Here is a 12,278-nt window from a genome sequence, read left to right on the forward strand (position 1 = left end):
CTCACGGGATAAAGAGACAGTTCACATGCAGGTATACCCCACAGCAAAATGGGGTTGCAGAAAGGAAAAACAGGCATATTGCAGAAGTTGCACGCGCCTTGATGGCTGAAAAGAATATGCCTAAGCATTTTTGGTCTGAGGCTGTTCATACTGCTGTTTATATTATGAACAGAACTCCCACAGCTGCAGTTCATGGTATGACCCCCGAAGAATGTTTTACAGGTAAGAAGCCTGATGTTTCACACTTGAAAGTGTTTGGCTGCATTGCGTATGTTCATGTACCAGATGAGTTGCGGAAGAAACTGGATCCAAAGGCTGAAAAGTGTATCTTTATTGGATACTCCTTAGAGCAAAAAGGGTATCGCTGTTACAACCCTGTCACATGTAAGTTCAGAGTGAGCAGGGATGTCATCTTTGATGAAATGAGCAGTTGGTATGCATCTAGTGGTGATGCATTGGATGTTGATGATGATCATGACACTCATGTGCAGGCTGAAAGGCAAGAATCACGGACTCTTAGTGGACCAGAGACATCATCTGGTAGTCCTTGGTCTGGGAGACTAAGGAGTACCTCTACATCTTCGAGTGCATCTAGTAGCACTACAGGTAAAGACAAAGGAAAGAATAAAGTGTCAGAAGGCATTGATGCAGTTCTTGATGGAGACTCCAGTGGCTTAGAGAGCTTGGATGATGAGCTTGGCATTCCTTCAGTGAGGACTCCAGGTGTGCAGAGAGCACGTGTTAATGCAAAGACTCCATTGAGTGATCCAGTGGTACGCAAGTCTAGCAGGGTGAGATACCCTGTTAAAAGATTTGGTTTTGAGGGTTATGCAGCTCACCATTATGCTTATATGGTGAAACTAGTTGAGGATGTTGAGCCCACATGTTTTGAGGAGGCTGTTGGTCATGCTCATTGGGATGCAGCAATGGATGAGGAGATGGCTGCATTAGAGGCTAATAAGACTTGGGATCTAGTATCATTGCCAAAGGGAAAGAAAGCTATTGGTTGTAAGTGGGTTTATAAGATTAAGCACAATGTAGATGGTTCTATTAGCAGGTACAAAGCTAGGCTGGTTGCAAAAGGCTATGCCCAAACATATGGCATAGATTATGATGAAACCTTCAGTCCAGTTGCTAGGATGGCAACTGTCAGATGTGTGATTGCTTTGGAAGCAGCCAAAGGTTGGAGGTTGCAGCAAATGGATGTAAAGAATGCCTTCTTGCATGGTGATTTGCAGGAAGAAGTGTATATGGATCAGCCAGCAGGTTATGAAGATTTAGAGCATCCCACGTATGTGTGCAGGTTGAAGAAGGCACTCTATGGGCTCAAGCAAGCACCAAGAGCATGGTCTGACAAGATCAGAGAGTATCTTGTCAATATTGGCTTTTATGTTTCTGATGCTGATCACTCACTTTATGTGAGAAAGGGAGATGCAGGTTTGGTCATCATAGTCATCTATGTGGATGACTTGATTATTACAGGTGATAGTGATAGTGGGATTGCTGAAGTCAAGGGCTATTTGAAGATGAAGTTTGAGATGAAGGATTTAGGTGAGCTAAGGTACTTCCTTGGCATTGAGGTGATCAGATGTGATGATGGTATATGGCTGTTCCAAAGACAGTATGGCTTGGATATGTTGTCCAAGTATGGTATGACTGCATGCAAACCACTTTCAGTCCCGTTGGAGCAGAATGTAAAGCTGAGTGCTGATGTTGGGGATGAGATAGAAGACCCTACTATGTTCAGGAGGATAGTGGGGAGTTTGATCTACATGACCATTACAAGGCCAGACTTGAGCTATGCTGTTGGTCTTGTGAGTCAGTTTATGCAAGTACCTAGAAAGCCACATTTGGATGCAGTGAGATGCATATTGAGATATGTGAAGTCCACATTACATTATGGGCTTTTCTATGAGGCAGGTACAGACGTACAGGTGTTTGGATACACAGATGCAGATTGGGCTGGTAGTATGTCTGATAGACGATCTACCAGCGGATACATGTTCTCTCTTGGTAGTGCAGCAATTGCTTGGAGCAGCAAAAAGCAATCTACAGTTGCTTTGTCGAGTACAGAGGCTGAGTATAGAGGTGCTGCTGTTGCAGCATGTGAGGTAGTATGGCTGCAAAAGTTACTGGCTGATTTGGATGTGCAGGTGGAAGGTCCAGTTGTCATTTATTGTGACAACATGAGCAGTATACAGTTGGCTAGGAACCCTGTGTTCCATGCCAGGACAAAACATATTGAGGTACACTACCACTTTGTGAGAGAGAAGGTACTAGCAGGTGAGATTGACTTGGTGTATGTCAGCACACAGGATCAGATAGCTGATATCTTCACGAAGGCATTGGGTACAGAGAAGCTTCAAAAGTTTCGAAGCTTACTTGGAGTTGCAGAGATACAGTTGAGCTTGAGGGGGAGTGTTGAGATGGCAAGCTCAACACATGTGGACATGGATGATGGACCGCCTGGTTAGATGGGTCCACACGTCTACACTTAGCACGTCGGTGGTCATTATGACTCTCACATGGCCACTGACTCATTACTTATTATATTCAGGTTGTTACACCTATTTACAGCTGGCATAGTTATAGCGCCAGTCGACTAGTGTAGTCAGTTATGCATTGTTTGACTTAGTAGGCCACTTTCCTTTTATGTTGTATCTTATCTATACTTTGTGTACATTGTAAAGTGTGTGGAAGAAGAAGAAGAAATCAGCAAGAAAACGTTTTGGCCTCCATCTCTCTTCTTGTCTCTTGAGTGAGCTTCTCCTTGTGCATTCTGTGTGTGTTCGGCGCAGCATCTTGAGCAACCCCCTCCACCACGCGATTCTTGACACCTTATCCTTTATATAGATGCTTTAGATTTTGGATGGGGTGCATGTCTTTGTGAAGAAGAATCTTTAGAATTACACCCATGCCGATATGCCTCAAGCATATTCTCAAGCACACAGAAGAATTATCCCTCTTATTAAATGGAAATATTGGCAATGATAAAGGCCATCAAAGCCTTTCGCTTCTTCATGGAGTTTTTCCACTTCACAATCTGTACCGACTTGAAGCATGTTCTAAGCTACCTGACCAAAAAGACCCCAAATGAGATCAAGAATAAAAGATTACTTCGATGGTCACTTTTCTTTGATGCTCTAGATGTCAGTTTCGAACATGTGCTGGAAATCCAAAACACTATGGCAGTTCTCCTTTCCAGAAAGGCACCTTAAAAAAAGTAAAAGATTATTCCTAATGTACAATATTCTTGTAACAAAAGCCAAATATTGTTCCCACCAAAAGGCATAAACTTCTCCATGTCACCCCGCACTCAAAAAGATACCATCTTATCTCTTTACATGGGAAACCTTTTGCTTCTTGGCTCAAGCCTATAAAAGCCATCCTTTGTAACCATTGTAAGATAATGAAATACAAGAGCAGCATCCACTCAGAAAGAGTCTTGGCTTCCTGTCTCCCGAAGCTTTTTGAGCATACTGTCTCAAGTTCTCATCATCTCACGTTTTGGCCTCATCCATCTAGTGTTTTCAAGTGCTTGTTCTGAAGAGTTTTTGTCTCGATCTTGTGTGTTCTCTCATTTTCCACTGTGTCTCTCTATGTTTGGTATCAAAGCAAGATTTTCATTTATCAACTCAAAAGAGGTGAGGTTGTTAGTGACATTAAGAGGCTTAGCTCATACTTAGGCATTGAGGCTTTGTGAGTGCCGTGTTGCCACTTTTGAGCGTTTATCCTCTTCAAGTCAAGTAAAGTCCTCATGGCTTCCAAGCAAGTTGGAAATTTTTTCTCTTCTGCACTCAAGCAACTATTTGAAAGATACAAATCATTAGGGAACTCCACTATCATCGTTGATGAATCTCAGCAACCCAGCTCTAAATGAATTCTACTAGAAATCGGTGCTTCACAAATCTAAAGGTCTAAATGCATCCTGTATGGCAACAATACTAGATACATGCCATCTCAACCTCCATGACATGATTGTAGGAGCAGCAGTGTCACCATTGTTCAATGGCCCTATCTTTTTTGAGTTAAGACCAAACTATGTAATAGCTGTAGATGATCCCTACTTACTTGAACTACTCATGCTACACATCAAAACAATGGGACTGCAGATGAAGGCATCATCCACCCATCTAGCAATACAATACAAAATGATTTTTAGATGTACGTCCTTTGCTATTTTAGATTCATAGAAGGAGTGAACTCATCTCATGATAAAGGTCAAACCATTATCATGAAATCAGACGAGATTACACAAAGGTTCTTACCAAATTTGTAAACTGGTTCGAAATTGAATTACCTAATGAGTGGAAATTATATATCACCTCCATTAGAAAAAATGAATTACTCCCTCCACTTGCACATAAACATTTGATTCGTAATCCTCCTCTAAAATGTTGAGATATCGAGCTCCACTCGTGATACGCCAGGGTGACCGTTGTGCATTTATGTCACCGACGTGTTAGTTGCAGACGCGGTTGGTACACCGCCCCTGAATAATAGCTACACGATAGCTATCCTTATCTACTCTAGTTTGTGGCTCAGTTAGTATGCCACCTTAGTTAGTTGAGTTTGGTTTGAGACCCATATATACAGGGTTCTTCTATTTCTTTGTAAGAGAGTTCATTTGGCTTACACAACTAAGAAGAGGAAAACTGTTTTCAGCCTCCACCCTTGTGTGTATTCTCCCATTGTGCAAGCAAGAAAGCTACAAGTGAGACTCCTTCCTTCTCTCCCACAATCTTGACATGGTATCAGAGCCTTGTTCGTGGTAAGGAGCTCAAGAAAGCAAGCCAAGCTCGTGGTGGTCTGGTAAGAGGAGCAGTGTTGCTTTCATTTCCTGTTTTGGGAGCAGATCTCTGCAGGTAGCACAGCCGGAAATTGCAGGAGTGCATTGTCTCAGGTTGAGACGCCCTTCGCGGTGAAGCAAGAGGGCAGTATATGCTGCGGGAGAGGGCTTTAGCCCTTGGCGACCTTGTTTTTTTGATTTGAGGCCATTTCGGGGCCTGTTTTGCAGACGGAAGTTTTCTGCACGCACTCAAGAAAAGGCTCAGTTTTATGCTGTGCGACCACTGTTCTATAGGTCGGTGAAAAGTTACTGTAGAAATTGCATCGTATGCTTGTGCGCAGAGACATTGGGAGTTTCAGAATCATCCTTGGTTCCTGTTTATGCAAAATCGTCACTAGGAAGTGACTGTGTGGTCAAATACCACTTTCGCCAGTTTTGCAGATTTGCACTTGTGAGGGTGAAGCTGTGTTTTTTGCAGTGACAGAATTTCTTGCAGTATTCTGTAATGGCGTCTGATTCTCTTTCACAGATTGTCACTGAAAAGCTTGACAAGAACAACTTCCAAGCATGGAAGTTTAGAATGACGAATTTCCTTATGGGAAAAGGATATTGGGAATTTGTTGCAGGAAATGAAGAAGAACCAGTTCTTCCTGATGTTCCCAATCAACAACAAATGCAGGCATTTAAAACATGGCATGAGAGAGCCAGGAAAGTTATGTATTGGCTGTCTATCAGTATTTCAGACTCTATGATTGTGCATATTCAGGATGCAAGTACGCCAAAGGAGGCATGGGATACTTTGTCAAAAATGTATAGCACAAATACGCAAGCTAGGAAAATGCAGCTCAAGCAAGAGTTGCATAATGTGCAAAGAGAAAGTATGAGCATCAACGACTACCACATGAAGGTGAAGAAGATTGCAGATGCACTTGCTTCCATTGGGTCGCCAGTGGAAGATGATGATTTAGTTTCCGTGACCTTGAATGGTCTAGGAAAGGATTATGCACAGTTTCGGACATCCATTTCAGTTCGTGAAAGATTTCCTGATTTTGAGGAGTTGATTGCTCTTCTAATTTCTGAGGAACAGAGAAATGGTGGTGCATCTTCTTCTGGAGGAACTTCAAAAGAAGCTGTCTTCTACTCAAATGCTGGAAGAGGTAGAGGCAGAGGTAGAGGAGGCCGATTTGGAGGCCGTGGCAGAAATCAGAATATGCAGCAAACTCAAGAAAACCAGTCCTATGGAGGAGGACGTGGTAACTCTAGAGGCAGGGGGAGCCAAAGAGGTCGTGGTGGATGGCAAAGAGGCCAAAATGCAAACAGTAATGTTGAATGCTACTATTGTGGTAAAATGGGTCATATGGCTAAAGACTGCTATAAAAAGCAGAATGACATCATGAATGGAAAACTGCAACAAGGGAATTATGCATCTTCTAGTAGACAGGGTGATGACAGAAATGAGCATTTGTTCATGGTGCAGCACATGAACAATTCTATGACAAGTGCAGAAGAAAGCAATGATGTATGGTATGTTGACTCAGGTGCATCAAACCACATGACAGGTCATGCAGAATGGATGGAGGATGCAAGGAAAATGGAAAAACCAGGATTTGTGGAGACTGGTGATGATACTGCACATCCTATTGTGCAGATTGGAAAAATTCCCTTGTCTATGCAGGGTGGGAAAAAGAAATACCTGTCCGATGTATTTCATGTCCCGAATATTACCAAGAATCTGGTTTCAGTTGGTCAAATGGTTGAACAGGGCTTGCAGGTCAGATTTAATCCTCATGGATGCTTTGTTGAGGATATGAAAAATAAAGGTCGCTTGATAGCAAAAGGAAAGAAGAAGGGCAGAATGTTTACATTGGATGCAGACATGTCTGAATTGAGTGCAGCAATGTTTGCACATGGGACCGGTGTAGTTGCAGATATTGATATCTGGCATAAACGCATTGGTCATGTTAATGTACAGCGACTTAAATCAATGCAGGCCCAAAATATTGTTGCAGGATTGCCCAAATTCAAGGTTGCAGAAATGCATAAGGTATGTGAAGCCTGTCAGTTTGGAAAACAGGCAAGGAAACCATTTCCTAGACATGTTCAAGAGAGTGAGAAGCCATTGGAATTAATTCACTCTGATGTGTGGACAACTAAAGCTGCATCTCTTGGAGGCTGTCATTATTTTGTCAGTTTTATTGATGACTATAGCAGAAAAGTTTGGGTGTATTTTATGAAAAAGAAAAGTGAAGTTTTTGGGCATTTCAAAACTCTTAAAGCTATGGTTGAAAAAGAAACAGGCTTGCAGATAAAATGCCTAAGGTCAGATGGAGGGGGAGAGTACCTCTCAAATGAGTTTGCAAAGTTCTTGCAGGAGCATGGCATAAAGCAGCAATATTCATGCAGTTATACCCCACAACAAAATGGAATTGCAGAAAGGAAAAACAGGCATATTGGAGAGGTATCTCGTGCCATGCTCAATGAAAAAGACTTGCCAGATTTTTATTGGGCTGAAGCAGTTGCTACAGCAGTCTACATAATGAACAGGACTCCCACTGCAGTAATACATGGAATGACTCCAGAGGAGAGGTATACTGGTAGGAAACCAGATATTTCTCATTTGAAAATTTTTGGTTGCATTGCCTATGTACATGTGCCAGATGAGCTGAGATCCAAGTTGGATCCAAAAGCTGAGAAGTGCATCTTTATTGGTTACTCTCTGCAGCAAAAAGGGTATAGATGCTATAACCCTTCTACTCGTAAGTTTACAGTGAGCAGAGATGTTGTTTTTGATGAGATGAGTAGCTGGTATAGACCAGTAAATGTGATTGATGATGAAGATGCACAAAATGGTAATGCTACACAGAATTCACAGCAGCAGTCACAAAATATTAGTGGACCTGGAGCGTCCTCTAGCAGTGGTTCACATTCTTCGCCATGGACAGGCAGATTGGGATCAGGAGAATCTTCTCAAAGCAATGCAGATAGTGGTATGCAGGTATCACGAAAAGGAAAAGGGAAGGTTGATCAGCCCATGTTTGATGTGAATGCAGGTCACTCTTATGTGGATGGTGAATCCAGTGGCTCAGAACAGAGCATTGATGATGAGTTGGGTATTCCTTCTATTGTTACACCTGGAGTAAGGAAGACCAGGGATGTTTTGAGAGCACCTGGGAGTGAACCTACTTTGCGCAGGTCTACAAGAGCTAGGTATCCTGTGGATAGGCTGAAATATGATGGATTTACAGCCATTCACTATGCATATATGGTCAAAGTGATACAGGAACCAGAACCCACATCTTTTGAGCAAGCCATGGGAAAAGAAAAATGGGAGAAAGCCATGGATGAAGAAATGGATGCCTTGGAAGCAAATGCTACATGGGAGTTAGTACCTTTGCCTAAAGGTAAGAATGCAATTGGCTGTAAGTGGGTTTATAAGGTGAAGCACAATGCTGATGGTTCTGTGAACAGATACAAGGCAAGATTAGTAGTCAAGGGGTATGCACAAACATATGGCATTGACTATGAAGAAACATTTAGTCCGGTTGCAAGGATGGCAACCGTAAGAGCAGTCATTGCTATGGCTGCATCAAAGGGATGGTCTTTACATCAGATGGATGTAAAGAATGCCTTCTTGCATGGTGATTTGCAAGAAGAGGTCTATATGGAGCAGCCACCAGGTTATGTGCATGCTGTTCATCCTGAGTTTGTTTGCAGGTTGAAGAAAGCCTTGTATGGCTTGAAGCAAGCACCTAGGGCATGGTCTGACAAGATAGGACAGTATCTTGTCACTATTGGCTTTCAGATTTCCAAGGCAGATTTCTCACTTTATGTGAGAAAAACAGAGAAAGGTATTATGCTACTTGTCATTTATGTTGATGATTTGATTATGACAGGTGACAGTGATGAAGATATCCTTCATGTGAAAATGCTATTGAAGCAGAAGTTTGAGATGAAGGATTTGGGAGAGCTGCGTTATTTCTTGGGCATTGAGGTGATTAGGTCACCAAGTGGGATACAGCTCTTGCAGAGGCAGTATGGATTGGACATGCTGTCCAAATATGGGATGACAGGCTGTAAGCCTATTTCAGTTCCTTTGGAGCAAAATGTGAAGCTGAGCGCAGATGCAGGTGAGCTTCTAGAAGACCCTACTATGTACAGACGCATAGTAGGAAGCTTGATTTATATGACTATTACCAGGCCAGATTTGAGCTATGCTGTTGGATTGGTAAGTCAGTTTATGCAGGCTCCAAGGAAACCACATTTGGATGCGGCTAGACGCATACTCAGGTATGTGAAGTCCACATTGCAGTATGGACTATTTTATGAGACTGGGGTTCAGATACAGCTGCATGGATACACTGATGCTGATTGGGCTGGTAGTATTTCTGATAGACGATCTACCAGTGGATATGTGTTCTCTTTTGGGAGTGCTGCAGTCACTTGGAGCAGCAAGAAACAGCCTACAGTTGCCTTGTCGAGCACAGAGGCTGAGTACAGGGGTGCAGCAATGGCTGCATGTGAGGTAGCTTGGTTGCATAAGCTACTTTATGATATGCATCAGTCTACAGATGGGCCAGTTGTCATTTATTGTGACAACATGAGTAGTATACACTTGGCAAATAAACCAGTCTATCATGCTAGAACAAAGCACATTGAGGTGCATTATCACTATGTGCGAGAGAGGGTTTTACTAGGTCTTATTGATCTAGTTTATGTCAGCACAGAAGATCAGGTAGCTGACATATTTACGAAGGCATTGGGCGCAGAGAAGCTGCGCAAGTTCAGAGACCTGCTTGGTGTGCAGGAATTGGGATTGAGCTCGAGGGGGAGTGTTGAGATATCGAGCTCCACTCGTGATACGCCAGGGTGACCGTTGTGCATTTATGTCACCGACGTGTTAGTTGCAGACGCGGTTGGTACACCGCCCCTGAATAATAGCTACACGATAGCTATCCTTATCTACTCTAGTTTGTGGCTCAGTTAGTATGCCACCTTAGTTAGTTGAGTTTGGTTTGAGACCCATATATACAGGGTTCTTCTATTTCTTTGTAAGAGAGTTCATTTGGCTTACACAACTAAGAAGAGGAAAACTGTTTTCAGCCTCCACCCTTGTGTGTATTCTCCCATTGTGCAAGCAAGAAAGCTACAAGTGAGACTCCTTCCTTCTCTCCCACAATCTTGACATAAAACAGTCATCTTCTTCATCATCTGTAAAGGCTATAGTGCAGCCATAGTTGAGAATTTCACCTTCACAAAGAGATAACACACTGAAGTTTCATACCCAACCATGTTCTCATGATCAAGTCATCCATGGTGTTCACCAACACTGTAAGAAGCTAATTGAAAGAGCTACATCTTCTGTGCTTAACATTATTCAAGAATTTGAATACGAAAGTAATCGGTATAAGGAAGCCTTGTATCTGCATCCTCAAGATAACAATTCCTGGACAGTAGAAATGCATGCTATGAATTGGACACACCTTGCCCTAACAAGTCTCATTTAGAAGATGGAATATTTGCATCAAATCTCAGACCAACTACTTACTCTATGTCACCAGATGCAAAAAATTATGGTTGCAAAACCAACCACAATAGTACCAACTCATGTTTCTTCTTCATTGGTGCCTACATCAAGTAATGTGACAGATTGGTCCAACTTCTCTAACAAGAGATTGCAAAAAGGATGGACATCACATTTTACTTCTCCTTTGACTAGAACACTGAATATGCATCTTTCTACAAAAGGTAAAGAAAAAGAAATCATAGCCACCGGAGAAGGAACCTCCAAGTCTACAAATGATCCTACTTCAATTCTTGATTAGACATAAGAATTGAAGTGATTTCAATAATCCATAGCTTCCCAAGTATTCAAGAAGAAAGAAATGCTATGAATCAAGGTCTATTTCTCCAATGTTGAATCACTCTTGATGGAATGGCTTTTACTTGATGCTCAAAAGTAAAACACTTCATAATCCCATGATTAAATCACAAATTGATCAAAATTTTATAGATATTCAGGGCCGCCATGTTTCCCCCAAATTAGAGACCAAGAATCTACTAAATCTTGTCCATATCCTTCAATCTTGCTTCCTCATTACTTGCTAAAGGTAAAGAATGGTATTCAAGAGGTATTTGAGTATATGTCCCATGAAATTTAGAAGAATTAAGCAAGATTTATCTTGTTGTCCATAAACTCCATCGTTAGGTTTAGGAAGAAGCTTCAGAGGAGGAAATGGCTCAATGTTTGAAGAATAGGGTGGCACAAAAATGCCTCCAAGGCTTAAAAAAGTAAAAATCCCATAGAATCCTGAAGAAATTTTCTATTGTTCTAAATACTCAATTAAAAGGAGGAGAGAGAATCCATGGCTAACCTTGAATCTTGATGCAATCCTTGAAGAATGTCATTAGCTTGTTTAAGAACTTTCAGGAAGTTCCAGGGATCAATCTTCAAGCACCAAAGAGGAGATTCATGATGTTAATCAGTGCTAGTTATTTTTTCAAAAAATGTGTCACATTTCTTACTGATCATGATGTTTCTCTCACATGGTTTGTATGCCCCTATTGATGGTCACAATGATGCTCCAAATGCTCCTCATGATGTGAAGAATGATGTGGTATGCTTAGAGAAATAATATCTTAGCATGGAATAAAGATCTTAGCAAGATTTCAACCATGGAAGCTTGGGATAGGCTGAGAAAGAAGTGGGAAACCCTTGATTAGCAAAGTAATCCAGGTTAAGATTTTCATAAAATCTATTAATTCGCCTCTTCTTGTCCATTATCTATTAAGGTATCTAAGATCCCTCCATTTCTTCTTCAGATATTCTCCAAGGGCTCCAAAAATAGTGAAAACTAACTGCAAGAAATCTTGACTAGTCACGGTTTTAACTATACCAAGTCTTGTAACCAAATCTTGAACTCTAGTTACCCTGTATGGTACTGGTAACTAGATCTAGGCTTGAAAATGACATTGCCAAGAATTAAATTCAAGGATATAATACCATTGAAATGAGCTTAGTCTAGATTGAATTGAAATAACAAGAATTCAAGAAACGACAATCAAATTAGCAAGGCATAGCCATGCTATAGATGAAAATGTATTAAATCTACAACACAATGAAGCCATAGGTAGATGATATATCAAAGGTACAATGAGAGTCATGTATGAGAAGCTGCTGCAAGAAATCCACCTCTTGCTATGGTGGCATTGAGTATTCACTCTCAATGTTGGTGGGGAAGGCAATAACCCTCAAGATCCAAAAAATGGAGAAGTTTACAAATGTGCTAAAAACATCTTTACAATGGCACACTCTTGCATGTTATATTTTAGTATCATCTAAGCTAATTATCCTAAGATAAAGGGTACAAAATTGTTTTCATACATTTCATTGACTATCTCACAACCATGTGATAGAACCCAATAATTAATGAGCATCAATACATGCTTTAATAGGTTCCAGACATCACACATAAGTTGTCACAGATCCAAG

Source organism: Lygodium microphyllum, chromosome 20 (assembly GCF_053477565.2).
Source record: "Lygodium microphyllum isolate KBCC chromosome 20, Lygodium_microphyllum_v1.1.10, whole genome shotgun sequence".
NCBI lineage: Eukaryota > Viridiplantae > Streptophyta > Polypodiopsida > Schizaeales > Lygodiaceae > Lygodium > Lygodium microphyllum.